This window comes from Bactrocera tryoni, chromosome 2, assembly GCF_016617805.1.
Source record: "Bactrocera tryoni isolate S06 chromosome 2, CSIRO_BtryS06_freeze2, whole genome shotgun sequence".
In the NCBI taxonomy this organism is placed as follows: Eukaryota; Metazoa; Arthropoda; class Insecta; order Diptera; family Tephritidae; genus Bactrocera; species Bactrocera tryoni.
In genome coordinates this window covers 79,782,985-79,808,317 of record NC_052500.1, presented here as the reverse complement: position 1 = coordinate 79,808,317, position 25,333 = coordinate 79,782,985, and positions in this window count along the sequence as shown.

Here is a 25,333-nt window from a genome sequence, read left to right as displayed (position 1 = left end):
TCTAGTCCTTATACTTTTTTTTCCTCCACGGAATCAAGTACGTTGAAAAAAATCACCGAATCCAGTAATTAGCAAAACAAAAATTCTTCCGTTTACAGCTCTACGGTCCTTCTTCAGTGTAAAGAATTTTTTTTATCTTCGACAACTCAAGCTCCGGACCATTAAAAGATATACACCACCAAAAGTTATTTCAAAATATCTAAACTTCTTGAGATATTAAATTGTTTTCTATTTTTATTACTAAGAACTTTAACTCTCGCGACAGGTCTAGAATTGCAATTCTTAAGAGGAACTTTAGATTTTCAATTTGTGATAAAATTGCGTGAAGTGAGCGTTCCTTTGAACGAAGAGCTTGACAAACTAGCCGACAGTGGTAATGCTCGAAAATGCAAAGAAAAGATGAGACGACTAACAGAAGGTTTCAACGCCGGCGCATACTGTTATAGAACCCCCAGAGGTTATCTAGTGACTAATACCAAGAGCATACTAAAATTATAAAGGGAACACTTCTACAGCCTGCTGAATGGCAGTGAAAGCATGACACCAGGATATGGTGACCCCGATTCCCCAATCGATGTCGATGGAGCAGACATTCAATTGGCCGACCAAGAAGAAGTTCGGATAGCAATTACCTGTCCGAAGAACAACAAAACGGCGGGATCGATGGAATGCCGACCGAGCTATTCAAATACTGCGGCGAAAAACTAATAAGTATCACAATTGGAACTTAAGTATGCTCTGCCCAATTCACAAAAAGGGAGACTCCACAATCTGCGCCGACTACCGTGGAAAAAACCTCCTTAACATCGCATATAAGGTTTTATCAAACGTATTGTGTGAAAGATTAAAGAACATCAAACTGCCCCAATGATGCTTTGTCTAAACTTGGTATACCTGCAAAGTTAATATGGCTGTGAACGCTGACGTTGAGCAACACCAAAAGCTCCGTCAGAAACGGGAAGGACATCCCCGAGCCGTTCGATACAAAATGATGTTTCAGACAAGGAGACTCCCTATAGTGTGACTTCTTCAATCTATTGCAGGATTAAATAATACGAGCTGCAGAGCTAAGAGTGTGCAATTGGTGACGTATGCTGATGATATTGATATCAGTTCCTGATAGGAAAGCTTGGAAAAAATTAAAAAGACAGCCTTCTGTTTTTACTGGCTTTTGTTTGAACGAAGACTCTTGTCATTATATTAAATTGGATTTTAAATGAATGCTTTCTGAGAGCTCAGACCAAGGCAAACACTCTAGTAGTTGAGCAAAATAAGAATCAAGGCAGCAAAGTTAGTAACTAAAGACTTACTCTTGATTTCAGTAATCAATTGAGCAGTTTTGTGCAGGTTTGGTAATAGATTATATCTTTTAAATATCAGTTTGCGCTTCTATTAAAAAAATTTGATTCTAAAACCAATACAGAATTAACAGTTATTTGTTGAGAATCGCTTTGCTTTCGTTGATGAGAAAATGCACGGTAAGCAGGGTTGACTAGTGGTACGTAACTCTACATGACCTGACGAATCTCTCTGTCACACTGCTATGTATTACAAAGAACTAAGTCATAATTTTCCAAGGTCAACACTTATAAATATGTTCATGAATATGTACACAATGAACCGCTCACATGGAATACAAAAACCATAACTAACTAAAATATGGACCAGTGTTAAAGCGATACTCTAACAGCGGGATGTTTTTGGTGTAAATTTCCCAGACAATAATGTAAATGCGCTCAAAATGACGGCGTTAATCTATCTATAATTTTGGTAATTTACAAATTGACCCACGCACACTCCCTCACACATAGACACACAAGCATAATTTTTGGGTTCACCTGCGCCTCATCTTCATTTATTTTCCAAATCAGTGATTTCAACACTAAACTTAACGATAATTATATAGAATGAGTAAATAATTTGTAGCAAACGTGAGCGCACACAGGGTGGTCCACTTGAAATTCATAGCGATCGGCGTCGGCGGCACACTTTGGTATGCAGAATGGACAGCAAAGAGGCAGACAAAGGCGGCGGAGAAGTTTACTCACGGGGAGCATGTGAAAAAACGATTATATAATATTTTTTGTGAGTGTGCATTGAAGGCGTGACGCAAACAATTTAATTGAGTAGAATTCACGGGACGCATTTTTTGGGTGCCGGTTGCCACTTGAAGCGTCGAAAGGGTTACTTAACCTTTTTATTTGGTTTTTCACTGATTTTATGAGGTATTTGTTTTTGTAAATTCGAGTGAACTGCAAGTTGTTTGAGGTTATGTGGCGCATACATATGCGTTTAGATATTTACATATTCTATTTACATATGTACAGAGCGGCGCTGGACTTTGCATAACAGATTGCCTTCTCAGAAAAAGATTCTATATCGCTGAGGTTGTTACTAAATGTATATAGATATATATGTATATATATACCTACATATACAAATGAAAAAACCCACTATGACCACTCTAAATAATTAAGTAATTTATATTTCTTGCCTTTCTCCACAACTTTTTCTAAATTACTTACTCCATTCATTCACCGAGCTATTATTCATACTAAATATGCATAATATTTGCTTTCTCCCTTCTCTTTATCTTCCACTGTTGCAGGTCGACGTGCCATTCAAATGTCATTTCCATGAAAGAAAAAGAAGACAAAAATAAAAAAACTTAATTAAAATCAGATTTGTAAACTGTAGAGTATTAATTATGCTTTTGTTTTCCATTACACGTTTTTCCTCGTATTCAATTCTCGTTAATTCTATAAATCAGCGGCTGCATTCGAAGTAGCAAAACAGACCTACTCCATTCACCTCGCGTCTTGTTCGCCTGAATGTAAATGAGCCACACAATCGTATTAAATGCTTCGGGTTACAGAAATATGATGGAAAGTTGCTATTGAAAATCCATTTATAACAACAGCAAATGTATAAATATATATAAAGATTTGAAAAAAAATTAATAATAGTTCCGCTTATGCCATGAAAAAGCATACGAAAGTAACTTTCTGGTTTTAAAAATGTCAAGTGATAGTAAATTATCAAAATTTCCTTCGAATTTGAATTCTAATACCTTAAAGAACCCCATACAAATAATAAAGAAATGGTGCGTGTATTGAATAATTTTAACATGGTAGGTGTCAACAATAAGCGTAATGCTGATTTTTTTGCAGTTAACGGTATTGTTTCAGGTCTACTAAAAGCTTTGGACAACATTTCGTTTACAAGATAACTGTAAAAATGTTAATAAACAGCATTCAAAACAGATAACGGAGTCAAAAATGGCTTGAATATTTTCTAAATTCAAAATCGGTACAACTTTGTAGAAATTCGAAACTGAAGAACTGAATTGTATAGGAACAGCATTCACTGTGTTTAACATCAAATCAAAGCTTTGTGTGTTTAAATTGGCTACCTAATGTGGACAGACTTACCCCACGGCGCTCCAGAGCATAGCGGATCAAGTAAATCAGATCAGCGACTAACTGGCAGTGTGGAATAGACAAAACAAAAACTACCCACCTTTGTAAAGTTTGAGGCCAATCTAAAACCACTGCCGCACTTTAGATCCGGCACGCGGTTGCAATGAAACTCCACATTCAACTTACAACTTCGTCCCACCTTCGGGGATTAAACAAGAACACCACGATACTCCCAAACGGGCCAGTCCGCATGAGCAGGATTAGTCTTTTTGCAAAAACGACGTCGAGTAGTGGTCGCGAACTTAGCGGAGAACCCAAAACATGTCGAATAATGGTCGAAATGTGGGTTTAAGAACATGACATTGAACTAGTCCAAAAATCTAATGAACGGCCCTAAACAAAAAAAAAATGAACTCGCTGAAGGCACCAGAAGCCATCTCACCTGAGGCTTATAACAATTGGAGTATGTATATAAAATTGGTTTAAGTTTTGCCTTGCTTGTATTGGCTCAAAAGTAGCCTACTTTGAAAACAATAATTAAGATTTATAGTAAAAAGCGTGAATATGTAGTTTCTTTGTTAATCCGCGTCAAATCTGATCACATGGTGCACTGAAGTAGATATTATTAATTCCAGTCCTTTGCGATAACAGATGAAGTTCACTTGCTAAGTCCAAGAAGAGTAGTCATGGTTTAGGATGCCTGCGGTTCACCCGATTTTTAACGGACTCTGCGGCCTCACTATCGATACCTCCTCAAGTGTATCATACTGTGTGGATGCCAGCTGCTTATAACGTAGTCTTGCCAATGCGGGACAAGTGCACAAGAGATGCTCCATTATTTTTCTGGTGCCCTGCTCTATCTGTCAGCCCATATAGCCGGAAATAACTTTATGGTTTGCAGTAAATTTTCTTCCTTCCCAAAATGTTTGACTTTACGATGGTAGATATTAAAATTAAGATTCCTCTGCTCCCTTTTCGCGTTTTGACACAGATTGGAGATTCCAAGTATAGCCAAGTCCTTCGCCACCTGGTCTTTCTAATGGAGTTGAGGTCTTTCTCTTCCTCTGCTTCCCCCGGCGGATACTGTGTCGAATACTCTCAGAGCTGGAGTGTTTTTATCCATCCGGACAACATGACCAAGCCAGCGCAGCCGCTGTCTCTGAAATCGCTGAACTATTTCCATCGAATGCAATATTCGCCGTTGCCAATGCGCAAAGGACCATAAATCTTACGCAGAACCTTTCTCTCGGAAACTCGTAACGCCGACTATTCAGTTGTTGTCCTTGCTTCCGCACCATATAGCAGGACGGGAATAATGTGTGACACTTCAGTTTTTATTCGTCGATAGAGGACTTTACTTCTCAATTGCCTACTCAGTCTGAAGTAGCACCTGTTGGCAAGAATTATTCTGCTTGGATTTCGAAGCTGAAATTAAGATTGTGTTCTATGAACATGAAACCGAGCTGAGTTGTTGAGCTTTAGCTGTTGTAATATACCGTTAACGCTCTGTTTATATTAAACTAAAAAAATTATATTATTAATATCGAAGATATTGGCAGATTGAGTCCGCTTTCGGTACCGAAAATAAATCTGTAAACACTAGATATTATGAGGCTCTCTTAGCTTGGTAAAATGGTTTCAGCATAAATTTAAGTCTGAAATCAACAGGCTTTTTAAGGCTATCTCGAAAATCGAAAGTGCTTCCTAGGTTCTCAGTAGTTGACGTCGGTTTTAATAACTCAGACCCTTTTGAGGTCGGTGTCTTTAAATGCATATGATTTCAGCTTGTCTTAATCACGCCATTCATAACGCCAGTTCGAAAGAAAGTTTGTATTGAATATAACTACTTCTTATTAATACTTTTTTATAAACATTTCATCATCATTTTTATGAACCATAATATTTGTTTCCAGGCAAGCAACAAATCCTTACTTCTCAGTGCTTTCTACCAAGATACAACTTATTCGACAGGTGAGTGAAAGTGCCTAAAATTACAAGTCGTGAAATGAAATATTCCACTTCCTAATTTTGCCCTCAATTGGAAATGAAATGCCAAACAAACTTAATGAAGTACAGCCCAAAAAGGAGAAGGGTTACCAAATCAAAAATGCATAAAAATCCAAAAAATAAAACAAAAACTCGCTAAAAAATTGCCAATCAGCAAAAATGTAAATTCAGTGCGCTTAACGAGCTGCAAAATATGTGGCAAATTATTGCAAAAACAAAGGTAACCTCGATAATATGTAACCAAAAAGAAACACAAATTCAGAGGAAGAATGCCACAAAGTGCAGCCCGAGCCATTAAAAATCGAAAACAAAGGAAAAATGAGTTCGAGAAATCACTTTCGAAATGTCCGTCAGCCGATAATTTGTGAAAACAACAGCTGTGTAGCGTCGCACGTCAATACAGCTCGTTCACTCGTTCACTTTCTGCGCATGCGTGCAAGCATTTTTGTGCACGTAGGTGTTTTCGCACCGAAGCGAAGTTCAGTAAGCAGCAATCAGCAGCCATTGCTACTTGCTTGATTGCTGAAATCGAAACGCAATGCAATGCAACGTAACTGCCACAAACCACTGCGTTGACAACCAATTAATGTGACAGTTGCATGCTACTTACTGCGCAAGCGCGCACATACTGCCGTCATACAGGCACACGCACGCCTTACGGCCACACTGCGCTGCGCTCGTTGCCCGTCCATATGCAACACTATACCGTTGCATGCTAACCATTCCACACATTTTGGCACAAGTAACCACAAGTTAGCAGCAGCCAGCCACAAGCGCGTGCGCAGATTCACACAGCGCAGCTTCAGCTCCAGCATAGTCTTTGGCATCAGCATAGCCTTTGGCGTTCTGGCGCTGGCATTTCCTCTCTGCGCAGTCTATAACCAGTCAACCGAGTCGGGCAACACCAACTCCCTGTCGTCTTCATTGACTTTCAATGGAAAATCATAACGAAAATGGCAAAGTTGATGAGATTTAGTGTCCATTTTTGGTTGTGGCGGACCAAAACTCGGCGTGCTTTACCCGTTCTGGCTTGTTGACTGCCGTCCTGCGCGGCTAACTTTGACGTTGTTGACATAGCTTAGTTCATATCCGCACGCTGATTGCTTGGTACTTGCGTTAGTAGGTCCCTTTGGTGCTCCAACGGTATGCTGCGTTCGGCTAATGAGCGCCTTTTAGGAGTTTCGTAAGAAAGAGGAAAGCTTTACGCCGCGGTGGAATTGTATTTGTAGAATTTGGTTAGAAGTTGGGGATTTTTTGTTGTCTTATTTTGTCGGAAAGTACGTTTGTTTTAGAGCATAAAATATATATCTTGACGAACTTCATAATCTTCTAATAGGTAAGAGTCGAATCGTTAGAGTTACTAATAAGGGTCTCATATTATAATCTAAAATCTTTATATATACCGTTTCCGAATGCCATTCTAAAGTATGATAGACTCATCTTTTGACATGAAAAAGGATCTCTATTAAGTTCTACTTTGAAAATCTCTATTGACCTCAGGAGTGGGCCTTAGTGTATTCGTATTTATCTTTGCCTCTGTCTTTGCCTCTGTCTTTGCCTTTGTCTTTGTCTTTGTCTTTGTCTTTGTCTTTGTCTTTGTCTTTGTCTTTGTCTTTGCCTTTGCCTTTGTCTTTGTCTTTGTCTTTGTCTTTGTCTTTGTCTTTGTCTTTGTCTTTGTCTTTGTCTTTGTCTTTGTCTTTGTCTTTGTCTTTGTCTTTGTCTTTGTCTTTGTCTTTGTCTTTGTCTTTGTCTTTGTCTTTGTCTTTGTCTTTGTCTTTGTCTTTGTCTTTGTCTTTGTCTTTGTCTTTGTCTTTGTTTGTCTTTGTCTTTGTCTTTGCTTTGTCTTTGTCTTTGTCTTTGTCTTTGTCTTTGTCTTTGTCTTTGTCTTTGTCTTTGTCTTTGTCTTTGTCTTTGTCTTTGTCTTTGTCTTTGTCTTTGTCTTTGTCTTTGTCTTTGTCTTTGTCTTGCTTTGTCTTTGTCTTTGTCTTTGTCTTTGTCTTTGTCTTTGTCTTTGTCTTTGTCTTTGTCTTTGTCTTTGTCTTTGTCTTTGTCTTTGTCTTTGTCTTTGTCTTTGTCTTTGTCTTTGTCTTTGTCTTTGTCTTTGTCTTTGTCTTTGTCTTTGTCTTTGTCTTTGTCTTTGTCTTTGTCTTTGTCTTTGTCTTTGTCTTTGTCTTTGTCTTTGTCTTTTCTTTGTCTTTGTCTTTGCTTTTGTCTTTGTCTTTGTCTTTGTCTTTGTCTTTGTCTTTGTCTTTGTCTTTGTCTTTGTCTTTGTCTTTGTCTTTGTCTTTGTCTTTGTCTTTATCTTTATCTTTATCTTTATCTTTATCTTTATCTTTGTCTTTGTCTTTGTCTTTGTCTTTGTCTTTGTCTTTGTCTTTGTCTTTGTCTTTGTCTTTGTCTTTGTCTTTGTCTTTGTCTTTGTCTTTTCTTCGTCTTTGTCTTTGCTTTTGATTTTGCTTTTGTCTTTGCTTTTGTTTTGTGTTTGCCTTTGCGTTTGTCTTTGTTTTTCTTTTCGTTTTTGTATTTGTATTTATTTCTTTTATGTTATTTATATTTGTATTTCAGCGAATGGTTCGAAAAGCTTTTGTATAATTGAAATAAAGGGGTCTTCAAAGTCGTCATACCCTAACTTAAGATATTGTAGGTTCATTCCTGCAAATCTAGACAGTTCGTGAATCGATTAGATTGGCCGTGAATAGCAAATAGTTATGCATATACTTGTACAATATCTAGGCACTAGATGGGAACTTTTGGGGAGATCTTGGAAGGAGAGTGTATATGGTTGTGTCCTTAAGGTTCCCTTTTCTTTCAGCCAACCATAGAACTATGCTTAAAATTGTTCTTCTGGACAAAGAATAAAGTAAACTCAGATCGATCATTTGGTATAAATCAACCCGACCACTTCTTCACCGATTAAAAGTATTTTCTTAATACTATAATTTTTTGATCATGAGAAAAAGTCACCATCTCAGACTGAAAGAACTTTCTTAGATAAAAAACAAAAAATACTGATCCTCCGAAGCTACGCCGTTTACCTCAATATAATTTTGCTGCTGCCAACGAAAAAGAGTTGGAGTTCTGAAAAGATTTATAACATTCTTTAGTATTTTTCTTAAGCATCACTAGTATGGCGTCATCTTATCCATATTTATATAATTGGTAATAACACAAAAATGTTTATAACGAAGAATTTAATTAAAACACAATATTTGTTATTGAAAATTTAATTAAAACTGTCTCCAAAACCTATTAGCTATTACAAGCAAAGTCAGAGAACAATGCCTGGCCTTTGAAGATACACTTTGTGCAGCGACATTAAAAGTGAAGCCAGCGCACATCGCTCGCTGACCATGCAACCAGTCGCACAAGTATTTTGTCACGCATTGACATATTTCTTTCAATTTCATTTTTATCAGTTAAAGCGCGCCACCGATGTCTGACATACCCAAACGCGAATCAGATGACTGTTGCTGTCGCTCCCATTTTTCCACTTGCCTTGGCACCACACCCCACGACTGCAACGCACATAGTCAAAACGACATTAGCTTGCTCTTCCGGCCTTTGCCTACCAGATTCAAGCAGACACATTCCGCTCATTGGCAGCTGTAAACACTCGCACACACACCTGCCTTTGTGGAGATGGTCCCTGTTGAACTGACCAAGCACTGGAGTTGCTGGCGTTGCCTACGAGTCTTAGAGGTTGTTCGTTCTTTTGCGCTTGCATGCTGTCCATATTTGGTGCCAATTAGCGTTGATGTTGCATGCAACATAACTACTGCATGCCACGGACGACCGAGCGGCATAGCCAGCAACAAAGTACTGTAGCACAGCACGTGTATTGGTCGAGGAACGCTTTATGCGTGTTGTTTTCTATTCTCGATGCGCTACTGTGTTGGTTATTATACCTTTGTCTAGTACTTAACTCGAATGTAACGGTATATGGTACTATCCTTAGCTTAGGGTAAAACTTCCTATCAAAAATTTGAAACACTCTTTCTGTTCGATTTTTTTAGAAAGGTTTTAGTGGTCCAAAAATAGGGTAAAAGTAAGTATCATGTAGTTTGAATGATATTTTATTAGTGAAGTTAAGTTCGAAATTCGATCACAAAGGAAAATACTGTCATCCTTACTATGTATATCTTGGCAACAACAATATATCAACAAACAAAGCAATAGTTAAGTAATTGAAGTTCTTGTGATTAGTGGCAATCAAAATCAGAATGCTAACAGGTATTCCGGATTCAAAGACCTCTCGATATTTTTGCGATCTCTTAACCAAGCTCCGTTAAAATTCAAACGGAATGACATAAGAACTTTTGTGGGAGTCCTAACAGCTCACTGTTGGCAGACTGTTGTAGAAGCTACCAAGAGGTAGAAGAAGTAGAGACTGTTGAACATCTTCCAAGCGAATGCAAGGCTTTGTATTGAAAAATAATTGAAACTATCCGTTTCCTCACGGCCGAAACGGAAAGGAAACTTTTGATATTGATTCATTACAAGCACATATAGGACATAATAGAGTGAGAGGATTTTAGTTCCGGTAGTTTCACAATGGGCCTCCTAACTGAAGACAGCAGTTTTTAGATTCCGAAATGTTCTGAACTGGCACTTAACATTCGTTTCCGTTCGCTTTTAGTATCGCCTTACTGCTGCTTCCTTCAAACTTCTACGTCTACCACATTTTGCTATACTTTTTCTAAATTTTCACTTAAGTGCCACAAATCTACGAGCATTTCTTTCCATTTCAACTACTATGTTGTTGTAATAGTTGTTGTTTCTTACTTGTTTTTCACATTATAGCCATTACAGCGTGAGATGTCAATTGCAATATTCGATTTCTTGGTTTATCAGTTTATTGCTATTTATGCGACATTTACTCGTTTTGTTGTAGGCATTGTTGTTGTTTGGGTGTCGCTGATCGTCGTTGTCAACCAATTATGGTGGCGCAAATGAAATTGTTTGCCAATTGTAAGGCCACTGATAAATTATTGACAGTTGCTTAATTATGCGTTAATTAGTGAAGTGGAGTTGAAATTGAAATTGGAATTGCGTACGGAATTTGTAGCAGGCAATATTTATGCGTGCACATTAGGGTAGTCCTGGTGGAAATTACAGAAAAGCGTTTTCTAGTTTCAATTTCCACACGGTCGGCAATTCCATGGTCAAAAGTATCACACATAAATTCTGATATCTAATGAAGACAGCGCAGAAATGTTGTAGCAGTGGAGCGATGTGTAGACATTCTTCTCGGTACTCAAAACCTTAAATCTGTTATATATTTTTATTTTTTTTATTACATATAAATCAAATGTAAAAACTGATGTTGCCACTGAAAACAATAGCGTACCAGCATGGATCACTGGGCGCAGAGAGACATGAATGAAAATGAGCTAGCAGAGCTCCTGGATTAAAAAAGGATTGGTATTCGTATAAAATTGTTCTCACTCTAGAACCGAAGTCATTGGACGACTGCAATCATCGTGGGTTTGCTGATTTTGCCTTGGAACAACTTGAAAATGATACCGATTTTTTTATTAAAATCCTCTTCTCCGATAAGACTCTCTTTCATCTGAGGGTGCGGTTAAAAAACTATCGATTCTGGTACGAAGAAAATCGACAAATTATTCATGAGCAACCATTACATTCACCTAAATTGTCAGTTTGGTGGGATTTCTGGTCTGGTGGAATCATTGTTTCGTACTTCTTTCAAAATGAAGCTGGTGACACGCTTACTGTCAATGGAGAGCGTTACAAATTGATGATAACTAACTTTTTTTATAGCCGCAATCGGAAGAAGTTGATCTTGAATACATCTGGTTCCAACAAGATGAGGCTACGTGTTATATAGTATGTGTAGAAACTGAATTATAGCGAGAAAAGTTTGGAGATTCGATTATTGCAAGAAAATGTGACATTGAATGGCCTTCACGAAGTTGTGACTTAACACTTTTAGACTGCTTCTTGTGGGGTTTTTTTGAAGTCATTGGTCTTTAGCTGCTCAGATTTGGGAAATCTTGTATAAAATTAAATTCAGCCATAAGTGAACCACCCTAACAACTATACAACTTTGCCTTCAACCACTTTACACGTATATAGGTGCGCCACAGATTTAATTGAAATGTGCGTAATGCAAGTGGAAATATATACTTGTAGCGAAATTTTATAAATATTTCAGTAATTAATTTTATGTAAAGCATCGCATATTTATTACAATTATGATATCAATGCATTACAATATCCGACAACTTGTTTTGAATTAAGATTTCCACGGACGGATAGTTTTGCACCACACCCAATAGGAGATTTGTACAAAGAAACTAAGGTACGGAGATGAAATATATTTTACAAACGATTGTGGAAAAATCTGTCGAAGTTCAATTATCAAAGCTATAATATATAGAATGTGGATAAGAATGCCACTAAAAGGAAAACATTGTTCGAGATTATATTGCAGTACCAACTAATTATCATTCCCTCGGTTGAGCTCGTTTAACAGACTATTTAATTTTAACTAACTCCAGCAAGGAAAAAATAACGTCGATAATTCCACGTTTCAGGCAAAGACATACATATGTATCTACTTGCCCTTGATAATAATAAAGAAGTTATAATGAAACCTCACTACCGTTCGAAACCAGATTCTTCAATAGTTTCTGAGTTTTGTTGAAAAATATCGAAAGACGAGAATATAATACTTTTTATAAACTTTAGGATCTAATTTTATGGGAACATCAATATGAAAATAAAGCTTTACATCCTGCTGGTGGATATCAGCTAAGGGCAAAAACGCCCTGAAGCTATCACAAATCTTCTTAGATGTTTATTTCTATATTCGTTATTTCACGTCGATGGCAAAAAATATGAGATCCAAGGTGATTTTTCTTTGATCAGGCAAAAGTGGATGAGAAAGTGCTGATATGACCATATTTCATCTTCTTCCCCAGCTAACGCAGCTGGCATCCAATAGGATGTTCAATTTTACTACATGAATCGCGATCGAACAGTGCTCAGTTAGAATCCCAAAAACGATTGAAACATAGATCTTGCTGAGAACGAAGAGTTCCTTAGACCTCTTACGATTTACCCAAAGCAGTAGAACCGTGCGACTGTATAACTACTGGTAATTAATCAACGTTCAACATTTGCTGAGCTGGTCTGAAGTCAAACAGTCCAGTAGTGAACCACAAGAAGGCAACGGAGCTCCCACTTCTTCCCATTCCACAGTTATTGAGATTGATGTACCTATGTTAGCATGATCAATAGCTTTACAATAGCCCTGCAATATCGCTATAGACAGCACCCAAAATTGTGTAATCGTAAAATATGTAAATACTGGATATAAGGAGTCTAGATATTCTTTCACTAGTATTGAGCGCAATGTCATTGGAACTCAAGGCCAATATCGCTGCCCTGTCATCTGAGTGGATAGTCGCCACTATTAAGGAGGTAGTGCTCCGGTGCAGTAAATTCTTTACGGCAACCACTTGCAATAGAAGGAACAAGCCTTAAACTGGAGCTGAAGGAAGGTTCCCGAAAATGTAATCCTCTATCAACCCTCGCCGCAAGCTTCAATGCTTCCGTTAAAAAGCTCAGCGCCCCTCTTTTCCAGCGGGTTCTTGCCACATATGCCCCCCTCAGAAGATATATAAGCAGAACAGCCGGAGCTAGGCTCGGCAATCTGATTGTCCAAATATTTTGGAATGAAATCAAAGTGTGGGAGGATTCCATAGTGCTCAGGATCGCGACTACGTACACAGATTATCCACGTCTGAGAACAGCTTTCGCGGCCATACACTTTGCGGCTATATTCACCAAACAAAAATTCCGTTGAACATTATAGGATTAACTATGATTTCTTAGAGCCACTGGCCTACTTTGGTTAGAGTTCCCACCTTTTATCCATGACTTTCCTACACCAATATGGGGCAACCGATGGCTAGGACTCGAGAATAGGACCAGTTCGTTTTCAGCAGCCTAGTAGCTTACAATGCTTAGGTACGCCAGAGATAGCTCATACACTGCTTCAGAAATTTACCATCAAACATGAGGACTACGTTATAGACACACACCCGGAAGCTGATTTATTTGAAGATAAGATGCTTAAGTTTGATTTAACCCCAAATTCATTTAAAACTTGCTTCCGGCAAGACACGTTGAGGAATGCCTCCACTCGATATCGAGGAGGGTTTCCACTACAAACTCCTTGTTCCATATGGTCCTCTCGAGCCAGGAAACAAGAGCATGAGAGGCTGGAAGACACTGTTATTGCTTTATGTTCATTTAATATATAAAAGAGCTGCTCCCGTAAGTCACAAGCTGACTGCTTGGAAGCCCAATGTAGATCCAGGTACAACTGTTACAGTTCTGTAAGATTCTAAATGATATTTTCCGAAAACTTACACCGGAGAAGAGATCCTCTAAACACAACTAAGTTAATTTTTAAATAAAAATATAAAAACTTTTCCGCGACATAATAACCCATCAAAGGAGCGACTGCCACCTTCCTTAATCATCACTAATTTTACGCACCAAACAAAAAAAAAGAAGAATGACATGTAGAGCAAAGAGCGTGGAAAAAATTACAGCATGGCCACACCCAAAAAAATCGCATTAACTTACAGGCGTAAATAAGCTAGACGCCGTCAAATATTGTGACTGCGCGTGCGCAATGTGGCAAAAAGCGCCACAGACAGCGATCACAGCCAGACACAATAAGACAGAAGAACAACAAAGATACAACTAAAAGCCACAGGCGAATCGGCAGACAGATGGTTGTATGAATGCGCAGACGCAAAGCAACGCGGCAAGGCAATCCGCATTCGGTGCGACGGTGTCGATTGGGGATCTGGGCGGAGGCGCAGGTGGCACACGGAAATCGACCGGTGCCGGTGGAGTCACTTAGCTGCAAAATCTGTTGGCCATTTAGTAGGTCAAAACATGTAACAACACCAATTGCAAACTACATACTGCAGCAACAACAACAAAGTGTTGAGTAAACAACCGATCACAGTCAAGTGCGTATAAAATGGGATTAGCGCGTTTTATTGCCGAGCAGCAAACACAAAGGTGCAAAATCAAAATATAAAACGCAAACAAATCTGCAGAAGCCAAAAAAAAAACAAAAACATCGAAATAACACGGTTGTTGGTACAGGTTCCGTCGAACGCGTTTATGTGGCAGTAGTGTCATGCCATTGCATGCCACGCCAGTCCACGCAATTACACGAAGCGTACAAGCGCAACTCCTCTGTCCAACGAAAATGATTAAGTATCTGTATTAATATGTTGGCACAACTTTGCGACAGGCATCGATGAGCCCGGTTTGCAAGCCGCGCTTAATAAGCCGCAGAGCCGCCAACCTGCGGCCGCAAACGGAAAGCAAGTTGCACATGCGCGCATCATTCAGCGCTTACAACGATTTACAGCGCGCTTTAACCGGCTCGGGAAGCAGCGACAGCGCACTGCCTACAGCCTATCCGGCGGGAGGCTTCCAAAGATCGCCAGCCTCCGATCGCTCGATAATTTATGAGCATTTCGCATGTAGCTCGCAAGTGATCGTATCCTTGCGCGGATTTCGTGAAGTCTAGTGATAGTTGTCGTTGCTGTTGTGTTGTTTGCTGCTATTTTTGGTTGGTCTCAGTTACCGGCGATATCTCAGTTTGTGCGCCCGAACCCTGAGGGCTATTTTAAATGTTTTGATTAGCAATCAATTCGATGTTGCTGCTGTTGCTGGCTGCTGTTTGGTGTTGTTCTCATTTCAATGGACAACCCATTACTACACTTTGGTCCGGAGCGTGGCTAACAAGGCGTTTTACAAATTTGCCTGGATACGCGATAAATAAAGGTGATGGCACAGTGTGTCGCAATTGTTGAGATAAGATTGAAATTTGTTCATTTTTTATTTTGAGCTTCCAAAAAAAATTCTAGTAAAAATACGATCCTTTCTACAGTGACCTTGAAATTGACATTCATTACGTTAGAATTTACTAACCAACAGGCGAGCCATTTATAGACCTAATGGTCCTTAGTAATGCCATATAGAGGTTCCGTATGATTCGAGCTGAAGTATTCGTCATTCGGGACGTCAACGCTTTTTGTAAACCTTCAGGGCTCTTGCTCATCTCACCCTGATCTATCTGTCAGGCCTTTCGGAAATTTCGCTGTGTATCGTGTTTAGGGACTTACGTATTTCTTGTACTAGTATGATAGCCAGATGAATGGCGCCTTTGGCAATATCATCAGAAATTTATTTCGCGGAATTTCGTTGTGGCTAGGTACCCAATATATATGCAATATCTGTGTCAATGCGATGTGGGTGTTCTTATACAATTTCCTGTGTTGTTAGCTATCCCAGCCACTTTTCTGATCGCAAAGACTTCCGCCTTGAAGATACTCGCCTGAGCTCCAGCACCTAACAATAGGTTTCGGCTACCACTCCATTCTCTTATTCTTTACTGCCGTTGACACCGTTTACGCGGTTATAGTCAAGTTAATAACAGCGCGTTTTTACTTCTCATTTGTCCACTCAGTCCGAAGTAGTACCTTCCAACAGTGACGTGGGAGCCTAGTCGCGACTGCGAAAATTTGTGTGATGACAGAGGATATTTCCCACTCCATTAGCCATCCATTTTTAATCTGTCTGTGTAGATGTTGACTGGCGAGTCGCGACACCCATACTCTTTTAGACTGACTTGAAACCTTTTCTCCCAAATAAAGCATGAAGGTATGTAAACTGTTTTATCCACCAACCTTGTGCTTGTTTAGTCCTATGGTCCTTGCGGAGAATTCACCTAATGCCTGCAATATTGCAGCTGGTTTTGCTGAAAGCTTTCCACTAAAATGTCATATGGTGGTAAGTTAAGCAAGTTGGAACCGTTAGGATGGTGCTTAGCGCTCCCGTTATACAAGTGCAAAGAACAGCGAGCAGCAGAACCCGCTGATAGCGGTCCATCATAGCGAAGCAGCGGAAAGCTAGATTGACTTTACTACCGCTGTGTAACACTAGTGCATGAGGCAAGTGATAAGTCCATTGTGGACCCTAGCATCTTCTTACATGAATGGACTGGTCTTTTTCACTCTCTCCCCGGCATTGAGTTTTCACATCAATTTTTTTACTTCGTGTGCTCCTTAATAGTTTACTCAATCCCGTTGAGCCTTGAAGGTTTCTATGTCGGGTTTTTCTTAAAGGAGCAAGAGCTCCGGCTACAGATGCAGCGGGAATTATACATTTAAATGCAAAAGTTTAGATTCTTCCAAAATTTCTTTTGATTTCCTCTTCTTTATTTTCAAATTTTTTAGTTCATTTAGTATTTTTTCTATCGAATTCCGACGATGCCTTGCAAGCTGTTATGCTAATCTAGTCGGGCGAATCAGCTGGCATACCAATTAGCAATTAAAAGCGGCCACAAAACGAAAATGCAACAACAATGCCAGTACCATTATCAAAACCGAAATACCTACAACAATACCACAGCGGCATTCATTACCTCTACCCTGCCCTCTATGGCTTTAGCCACAAACCCGCAGATCTGCAGACAATACTGAAGCGCGTTGCTAATGGCCGCAGCTCAGCTTGCCACGCAGAAGCGTTCGTCAGCAAATAAGGAAGTGGCTGGTCTGGCAATTGCCCGTTGAGCTCACTAGTAGGCGCGCAAATTTTGGCTATCTCGACGAACGCCCGAAAAAAAACGAAGTGGACGCCAAGCTTTAGCACAAAAAAGGGGTAAAATCTAAACCTTTGCAAAAAGAGTGTATAAAGAAACTCGCATTTGCTGCATATCTAAACCACAACACGATCAGCTGTCTCCTCATCAACGAGCAGTGGCAAAATAATAATAACAACAACAAAACTACATTGAAAAACGCGTTAGAAACCGACGAAATCGCCGCCTCACGAGCGGAATTTAAATTATACCCAATTAAGGGGTGCAGGAATATTGCAACTGCGGCACGCCGACAATAACAACAACAACAAAAGTAGCCACAACGATCAACTGAAGCATCAAACTGGCCAACTAGCTGATTGCGCTACAGTCATGCCTTTGGTATGAGCATTAAGGTACGGCTCAAATGTAATTTTGGAACTGATTGGAGTGGGAATGACTTGGATCCGAACACAGAGGTTAGCGTACGCGTTTCTCTAACGCAAGTTATAAATATAGGTAAACTTGCAGAGGATGAGTATTAGAAAAGAGCTTCGACTTCCTTCTAAGGATAATCCATGCTTGAGCCATTTATAGAGCGACATTTAACGTCTAAAATAATTGTAAAATTAATATCTTCCACACTATTAACACTTCTTGAAGAGCTGAGACTTGAAAAAAATTCGCAAATCTCTTAAAGACCCACCCTAATGTCCATAGAAATACAAAAACTTTTAGTTAGACCGATTGTATTGAAAAGACCAGACTAGATCCGACACAGAGTTTAATATCCAGATGACTTTATCTCAAATTATAAATAAAGTTGCAGAGGATGAGAGTTACAAAAGAGATTCAACTCTCTTTTAAGTGAAATCCGACTTTCAACCATTCAATTGTCAGCATTTATCTTGTCAAATCAAAAATCATGAGATCTAAGACGCTGGTAGCACCCGTTGAAGAGCTGAAACTAGAAATAAATCTGCAAACCTCTTTTAGGACCACTCTAACGTCTACATAGAAACACAGAAACTGCTAGTTAGACCGACTTGCCCACCAAGTAAATTGATTTAGATCGCCGCCGGCTAGATTTTTATAGCTACTAATACTGCCACGGCTGCCGCCACCGTTTATTCTACGCTCTACGCTGGTCACAGCCGCCAAACAGCGTGCCACCAACGCGGTACGAGTAGTCGCCACCTCCTTTTTCTGTCATTGATATGTGTTTTTGGTGTTTTTGTTCCCTCTTATTATATCATTTTGCTCTCGGTGCCACTTTTTTCGCTGGTCACTGTCGTCTGAAACATGATTTTGACGGATTACGAGCGCATGCGTTGACAAACTTCCAAAACGGGTTTCGTATATACATATTTATGTTTTTGTTGTGAAAATATTTATTTGATTGGCAGCGGTAAGCGCCAGTGGTCTGGTGACTGTTGTCTGTTGCTTGCCAATGCAACTATTTTTTCTGATTTCAATTATTTGCTTTTATATTTTTTCCGATTCCTCAGCTGATTACATTTCCCAGCGGAGTTACGCCGAAATTGCAATGCGTCGGACGGACATTTATGTAAGAACTGCACGCTAATTGACAATTTTCTGGTTATTTGAACGCTTCTTAGTGATTTCGCTGCGCGGTTAAGTATAAATGTTCGACGATAAATGCCGCCCGAAGGTGCGACGAGATGCGCATATTTTTTATAAACGGTAGTTTCAAATACGGCGGCGAAGAACTGATAAGGAGCATGCATCAGCTTCTTTGTAAAATATGGTCGGACGAAAGCATGCCCAACGATTGGAATTTAAGTGTGCTATGCCCAATCCATAAAAAAGGAGACCCCACAATCTGCGCCAACTACCGTGGGATTAGCCTCCCTCAACATCGCATATAAGGTTCTATCGAGCGTATTGTGTGAAAGATTAAAGCCCACCGTCAACAAACTGATTGGACCTTATCAGTGTGGCTTCAGACCTGGAAAATCAACAACCGACCAGATATTCACCATGCGCCAAATCTTGGAAAAGACCCGTGAAAGGAGAATCGACACACACCACCTCTTCGTCGATTTCAAAGCTGCTTTCGACAGCACGAAAAGGAGCTGCCTTTATGCCGCAATGTCTGAATTTGGTATCCCCGCAAAACTAATACGGCTGTGTAAACTGACGTTGAGCAACACCAAAAGCTCCGTCAGGATCGGGAAGGACCTCTCCGAGCCGTTCGATACCAAACGAGGTTTCAGACAAGGCGACTCCCTATCGTGCGACTTCTTCAACCTGCTTCTGGAGAAAATAGTACGAGCTGCAGAACTAAACAGAGAAGGTACCATCTTCTACAAGAGTGTACAGCTGCTGGCGTATGCCGATGATATTGATATCATCGGCCTCAACACCCGCGCTGTTAGTTCTTCTTTCTCCAGGCTGGACAAGGAAGCACAGAAAATGGGTCTGGCAGTGAACGAGGGCAAAACGAAATATCTCCTGTCATCAAACAAACAGTCGTCGCACTCGCGACTTGGCTCTCACGTCACTGTTGACAGTCATAACTTTGAAGTTGTAGATAATTTCGTCTATTTAGGAACCAACACCACCAACAATGTCAGCCTGGAAATCCAACGCAGAATTGCTCTTGCCAACAGGTGCTACTTCGGAGTGAGTAGACAATTGAAAAGTAAAGTCCTCTCTCGACGAACAAAAGTTAAACTCTATAAGTCGCTCATAATTCTCGTTCTGTTGTATGGTGCAGAGGCTTGGGCGATGACAACAACCGATGAGTCGACGTTACGAGTTTTCGAGAGAAAAATTCTGCGAAAGATTTATGGTCCTTTGCGCATTGGCCACGGCGAATATCGTATTCGATGGAACGATGAGCTGTACGAGATATACGACGACATCGACATGGTTCATCGAATTAAAAGACAGCGGCTACGCTGGCTAGGTCATGTTGTCCGGATGGACGAAAACACTCCAGCTCTGAAAGTATTCGACGCAGTACCCGCCGGGGGAAGCAGAGGAAGGAGACCAAGTGGAGAAGGACCTGGCTTCGCTTGGAATATCCAATTGGCGCCACGAAGCGAAAAGGAGAAACGACTGGCGCGCTGTTGTTAGCTCGGCTATAATCGCGTAAGCGGTGTCTACGCCAATTAAGAAGAAGAAGAAGTTTGCCATTTATGGTCATGTCTGGGTCAAAGTATGTTCACTACAATTATTGTAGACGCTCATTTGAATATTATTTGTGGTTAAATAGAGGCTGACCTTCTTGTTTTCTAAATTGTCGCGTTAGACAGATATATGTGCTTGGTATTCGGAGAACCAAATGGTATAACGCTTCTCGAGTAAATACTTTACACAGAATCACGACAAAAGTGTTGGAATCGGACAATCGTTTAGTAGCTAACATCTGATGTCCATATGAGATCACGTTGACGGCCGCCATCTGACGTCCGACTGACATCGATTTGGTTCCAGTGATCTGTCGTCTAACTGACATCAATGTGGTAACAGAAATCAGACGTCCGACTGACATCGATTTGGAAGCAGAGATCTGACATCCGACTGACATCAATTTGACCAAAGATGTCTGACGTCCAAGTGAGATAAATTTGAAAGTTGCGATTTGACGTCCGACGGACATCAATTTGACAGATACGTCCGTCTGACGTCAATGTGTCAATCACTGCCATCTTACTCCCGTTTGATAGTCAATCAGAATTTGAAATCATGAATTTACCTTGACAACTACCATCTGACATCCGACTGATATCAATTTGACAGCAGAAATCTGACGTGCAATTGATATAAATTTGGGTATCACTTTCACCTGCCATCAATTAGATATTCAATGAACTTTGACATGACTTTAGAAGCAAAACCCTTTGACTTCACTTTGACAGCTAACCTCTGACGTCTGACTAATATCAGTTTGACAGTATCTGCCATCTTATGTCCGATTGATGATTGTCATACGATATCCATGGCTCGAAATCTTTAATCATTTCGAATGAGGAAAACGCCTTAACGTACCGAAATGCAAAATTAGATGTTTTTAAATCTTACAGGGTTGAATGTAAATATCCTTTTTTGACCGAAAGTCATTTGTGGCTGGGCCGAACTTATTAAGAATCGAACTATGACATTTAACATAGGTATAAAGGTTAAAACTAACTCATCATCTGGCATTAAAGATATGTACAGAGGTTTCAAAGAAAGGGTTCCTTCAAAGTATATTTATCAATTGCAACAGGTTGAGCTCTGACATTTATGTAGGAGTGAATACTGGTTCCAAGATAGACGAAATCATCTACAAATTCGAAGATATGACTGTCAACAGTGACGTGGGAGCCAAGTCGCGGGTACGACGACTCTTTGTTTGATAACATGAGATGCAGCTGTACACTCTTATAAAAGATTGTGACTTCCCGATTCAGCTCTGTAGCTCGGATTATTTTCTCTAGCAGTAGATTGAAGAAATCGCAGGAAAGGGGTCGCCTTGTCTGAAACCTCGTTTGGTATCGAACGACTCGGAGGGGTCCTTCCCGAACCTGACGGAGCTTTTGTTATTGCTCACCGTCAGTTTCCACTTTGACTAAACAATAATAATTTCCGCCTTGACTAGAATATCCCTCACGCCTCTCTAGATCGTTCACATCTTTTGTTCTATTTCAATTAACCGCTCGCTTGCCTTTTTTAAATTATTTACAAAGACCTGTCCAAAAGCGTCTTCTGCTCATAATATATTCGCAAAGGAATTGGAGCTGAAGAGCAGACTCTAAAGCTTTGATTGCACCACACACACACTCCTTGGTCTTTTTCTTTCTAGAACAATTCTGAATATCATTTAAGTCTCTTCAATTATAAATAGCTTGGATGCCGTAGAACAATTTTGCCTTCGTTGCACTGCATCCAAAGTGGGAATTATGCAAATGTACGGCAGCTGCTTGATGTGGCAAATTGAAGAAGCGACAGCGTGGTACAAGGATTTCGCGCTGCGCAGACTGGAGCCGTGATTGACATGCGTTTATAAATAGCAGTAAAAAAGTGTATGCCTTTGCATATGTATGTATGTTGGTACATACATATGTATATAGTTTCTTGTGTCGGCCTATCAAATTACAGCGTAAAGTTATGCTCCGCTTGCAATCAATTCAACTTAGCTCTAAAGAAAACTCCAGTAACAGGAATAAAGTGATCTGGCAACCTCTGAAATTTTGATTCACTGATCGTGCCACACAAATTTGAAGAAGCGCTACTCAAGAGCAAACAAATATATCTACATATGAACAATTCATAGAAACAAATACAAAGAAGGAAACAATTGCACTCACTCTTGGAAGTTCTTGTGGAACTGTGTGAAAATTGATGCAAAAGGATTACGCTTTACATAATGCGATTTGTTGTAGGTACTTTAAGGTATTCAAAACCAAAACTGAAAAAGAGCATGTAAGTGAATAAGTACTGATCAAAGCACTCATATTGCCAGAGGTGTAACGTGCCCTTTAGTTTTATTCAACAGGTTCTTTCAATGCAGACCTGAGCTACAGCTACGAGTATTGTTAGCGTCCTTAGCACTTTTCACACTGGTTCTGTTTGTTGTGAAGTATGTCTGAATTATGAAATACGAAATTGCGTAATTTAGGAAAGGTAAATTTTTTTACTAATGGAATTTCGTTTTACTTGAACACGAGTCTTCCTTTAGAAATGTATACCATTCTTTTCATCATTAACTGTATTGCTCTTTCTTTTATGAAGGAATCGTGCAAATGTGAAAAATTAAAGCAAAATGGCTTCACTTAAGCAGTAATTGAGAATGCCTTATAAAAAGACATTCGGTTAGTCTAGACTGTCGCAAAGCATTGCACAGAACATCCGCCTTCGAAAACTTGTTGGAGTTGCATTTCTTAATCACACCTTGCGGAGTATTTAGGTTGCTGTACACAATATTTTGCAAAGCCAAAAAAAAGAATGATCGAATGCCTGTAATTAGATTTAAGCTATCAACAAACCGCTTAGAACTCATCACAAATCAGCTAAGGTGCTTTATGTCTGTCCTCACGATGTCACATGGATGTCTGAAGATTATGGGGATCACTCTTAAATTGCTATATATTGTTTTTTTGTGAAAACAGAAAAAGAACGACTGACCTTAAGTCTCAAACATTGCTAAAACTAACTTAAAACCCATCATAAATCAACTTGGGTGCCTTATTTTTATACCCACCATTTTTTAGGGATGTCTGCAGATGTAAAATCCCAGGATATCCCTTAAGTCCCGAAGACTAAGTGAGTGAGCTCACAAAAACGGCGTTAACCTCAAAAATCAAAGTTTCTAAAAAATACGGATTAAAACAAAGTGTTTGATACTCGACAACAATATTTTCTGTTTATAAAGGAAGCCAAATGGAGCAAATGAATATTTTCAGCACAATCCCGTCGCATAAGACGAATCGCTGCAGGCAGACGGCTCAAAACGTCTAAGTAGTATTTCTTTTTGACCGTTTGACCCTGTAAAATGAACCAATTTTTGAACCAAACCACGATAAGCAGAAAAACGATCGGTAACCCCTTAATTTTTGACTGACTTTGAGGTACTTCGGTTTTGGCTAATTTTTAGAGCGTAATTTGTCAAACTTTTGGAGAGTTTTGAAGTCATATTCATAAACCAACGGTCCGGTCTTTGCTAAAAGTCGGTGCGTTGAGATAAACCTCCAACGCAACTATCGTAATGAACGTATAGTTATACTCAGCGACAGTCAACCGGTAATAAAACCGATCTCTGCATACGAGATGAAATCGCTATCGAGTATAGAACGACTGCATCGTCTATCAGATCGTTACCAAGTGCCTCTTATAAGGTGCCCGATCACAGAAGTATAGCCGGGAATGAACTGGCTAACGAGATCGCCCGCTCCGCAGCATCTACCAACATGGTAGGACCCGAACCTTTCACTGCGGTTGGTCCCCATACCATAAAAGAGCTGCTCCACAAGAATGAAGAAGTGGATAGGGAACGGTTCTGGCAACAACTCCAAGGCATGCACCGTGCCAAGTTTCTAATTAGTGGTTACAACCTTAAAAGGTTTTAATAGATAATTAACCTCGCAAACTCAGGATACTTGTCGCCTTCTACACTGGCCATTGAATGCTCAAGTAGAACTTATTTAACATGGGCCTGGCTTCTTGTGCGAATAGACGATTCTGCGACATGGAGCCTGAAACTCCAAAACACCTGTTAATTGAATGCACAGAAGATAAAGGTCCTTCGATCCATGTTTCCAAATAGTGATCATATCGCCTCTATAGCACCTTATAATATATGGGATTTTATTCGTATATTGTGACTTAGGAGAGAGCACAATAGTCCTTAGATCGCGTTGTAGTCCTCATTTATTCATCTGATCTAATCTAACGATGCATTTGATAAATCTTGGGTTCACAGCTAATTTATCAAGCCTTACTTTTCCGATCTCTAATTGACAATTTCATAAGGGATGTCGAGATCATCTGCTATCTTTATGAAGCCTATACGATGATTTTTAAGCACTATTTTTTAACTATAGTATAGTTGGTCATCTTACAATCAACTGAGACAGTTTACAATCTTCTTCTCTCTTCATTTCCGATAATTGTTAAATGTAGGCTTCAATTTTCTGCTTTAAATACATACAAAGTCTGGTAATTTTGAGTAACATGACTTTCCACATCAACGGACCAAAAAAAAATCTGCCATTCACTTCTATAATCATTCACTTATATAATCATATTAATTGTCTACCTTAGCATATGCTAACAATTCATTTAATTTATAAGCCCACATAAACAAATGACCCTTGGTCAATCGGACACTCACAAGCCCACTACACTTGTATTTCTAAACAATGTGTGAATCATCCGAGCATCGCTTTTATCTGCCGAATACTTAGAATCCTTTTAAAGCAAGCCGTTCGGCGAAAGGGATATCACCAATTCAAAGAGCTGTCTTTTCCCGATTAGCGGCTCACGCAATATACTTGAGACTAACATATAGTACATACATGTGAGAAAATACGTACATATATACTTATAAGTAGATATATCCATATGTAGTTGAATATTCTACTTATTCTCGGTACATCCAATCGGGCACTTGTGTGGTTTGCTTTGTTTCGAGGCAAAAATGACAAGCGTATTGAATTTGAACAATGAGCCTCCTGCCGGTAATTCAAGTAGATTCCTCTTAGAAACGTCACAGGCATGCCAAACAAATGGATGAGGCGCAACGAAGCAGGATAATCGC